Source organism: Halyomorpha halys, unplaced genomic scaffold (genome assembly GCF_000696795.3).
Source record: "Halyomorpha halys isolate HHAL.00 unplaced genomic scaffold, Hhal_1.1 Scaffold37.1, whole genome shotgun sequence".
Lineage (NCBI taxonomy): Eukaryota > Metazoa > Arthropoda > Insecta > Hemiptera > Pentatomidae > Halyomorpha > Halyomorpha halys.
Window position 1 is genome coordinate 1,858,191 of NW_027106407.1, and position 2,245 is coordinate 1,860,435.

At 28.5% G+C, this 2,245-nt stretch overlaps 1 long non-coding RNA gene across 3 annotated transcripts in view; it reads right to left on the bottom strand.

Moving 5' to 3' along the window:
* LOC106687015 (uncharacterized) overlaps nt 1–2,245 on the bottom strand; it is a 40,696-nt gene that overhangs the window by 31,381 nt on the left and 7,070 nt on the right. The window contains exon 3 of one of the 3 annotated variants that reach the window (XR_010842698.1): nt 915–1,141. The exons of the other annotated variants lie outside the window; for them this stretch is intronic. This is a non-coding gene — a long non-coding RNA (uncharacterized lncRNA). Of the gene's footprint in view, nt 1–914; nt 1,142–2,245 lie in introns of those variants that run through there. 3 annotated transcript variants of the gene reach the window in all.

The window sequence follows — 2,245 nt, forward strand, 5'->3', positions numbered from 1 at the left end:
TTTATTTTAGCAATTTTCATGTAAACTATTACTTCTACGAAGATAAACATAATAAACTGCTTTATAGCTCATTAAACGTCAAATGGTTTTTGAGATATAAATTTTTCAAAATAAATTCACTAACTACTGATCTTTTAGTACAAAAAATAAAGTACTTTAATTAAAACTATCTTGAATCTGATCAGAATATTTAAAATTGATCTCTCGTAGAAATTTTCCGAAATTACTTAAAATTAGAAATAACAAATTAGTAAGACATTGATTCATATCATACAGTTTTTAATAGATGTGACAAAAATAATCTTCATATATAGCGATAAATCATTATAAAAAATCAAAGAAATGACCAAGAATATTTAATATGAATAAATTATTACTATTCTCTACCTATTGTAAGAAGTCCTTAAAAAAAAAAAAAAAAAAAAATGAATTACGATTATTCCTAGCATTAGATGATGCAAAGTAGTCGGACTCCATTGTTCGATCGATCAAAACTGATGAATTTCCTGAAAATGTTAACGTCTTTGCTCTAATTTTCCAATCGGATAAATTTATTCCGGTTAAAGTTTTTCCAATGCTTCCTCGATCATATAACACTGTCCAGGAAAACTTTCAGATTTTAGAAATTCACTAATGCGATTCCGTCATCCATTTTGCGATGCATAAAATTATGGCTGAGGTTTTGTTCCAGGATTATGGTTGTGACAAGAAAAAAAAAGATAGAGTTGTTAGTTGTCCTCGCACCTGATCATCCTAATAAAATAGTGATGGATCGTGGTTTCTTTAGGTTAGAATATTAAGATGATTAATATTTATTGGATTATATTTTAATTACTTAATTATTCTTGAGCCTTATTTACTATAGATGTTTAAAGAACTTATAATAAGTATTATTTTATTATTATGCAGTATATTTTTGAACTTCTCCTTAAAAGATTTAATTATAAATGTTAAAAAATACCAATGTTTGCTTTTGCCCAAGGTCTTTTCTTTAGACCTATGTTATATGTATTTTCTTTCAGCTGGCTTGCCAACTAAAGTAGTGAAACTCGGTAATTGTCTGTCACTTAGGTTCTGGCAACGCTGGAAGTTGGCCTTAGGTTTTTCTCCTTTTAACGACGATGGTTCATAAAAAGACGTGCTGAGGAAGAGGTATACTGTGTTATAAATAAGCAAAAACATATTTTATTATTTATGACACTAATTCGTCGGTTTTATATTATTATACGACTCTCATGAATTTTTTTTTCCGTCGACAACGGGTTATTGCCAGAGGCCAAGTTTTATTTTTGTAAAAAGTATAAAAGCGAGTCATTGGAGAAGTTAAAGTATTATTGAGCTATGAGCCAAAGAGTATAAGTGAAAATTTTGTGAAGATTATTTAATTTATAACTGCTTGAACCGAATTCACACTTCATTATTGACAAAATTGTAAAATTATTAGATATTTTTTGATGATTTCGCAATTTTAAAAATATTGAAGTTTAAAGTTGGTTGGAACATAGGTAGATATAAAAAAAAAATTATTTTCTGAATTCTCTCTTGCGCCCCTTGGCTTTTCACGGCTTCATATATAATATATTATGCCCTTGTTCAGAAAAAAAAACTTATGTTAAATGGAGAAACATTTCCTTATTTTAGCAAGCTAAAACGATATAACATATAACATGGTTGAGAGTATGTTACTAGGTCTGCTAAATAGAGAAATATTTCCTTCTTTAATTATTTTAAAACATATAACATGGCTGAGAGTCGTTTAGGTTTGTTAAATGAATCACGTCACCGTTTTGTATGTTGTGTTAGGTTACTTGTTCTTAGTTTGTGTTTTGATTGTGTTAGTATTGTTTTGGAGGTTTTTAAATCTAATTAAGCAATGGATGATAATAATGTAATGACAGTTGTCAATTAGCTCATCTTCATTCTTTTCCTCACTAGTTAAAAGATCAACAAGCACTCAGTGGCCAAACTTGCACACAACTTTCACTTTTCAGTTGCTTTAGGTATGTTGTAATAAATTACTTTAATAAAAACTCAGAAGTAAACAACAAGAAGAAGTTTTGAAAGGAAGGGATTCTAAACAAGTTGCTCAGAAAATCCGCTAGTATCTCTTATGCATTTAACATTTAACATGAACAAGTTTTTTTGTTTGGTTTATTTGTCTTTGTTGTTTTTTTTATTTTATTGTATCCTAAATACCAACCATTAATAGCTTCTTTATTTTCCTTAAAGTGGTGAATTCAGTTCC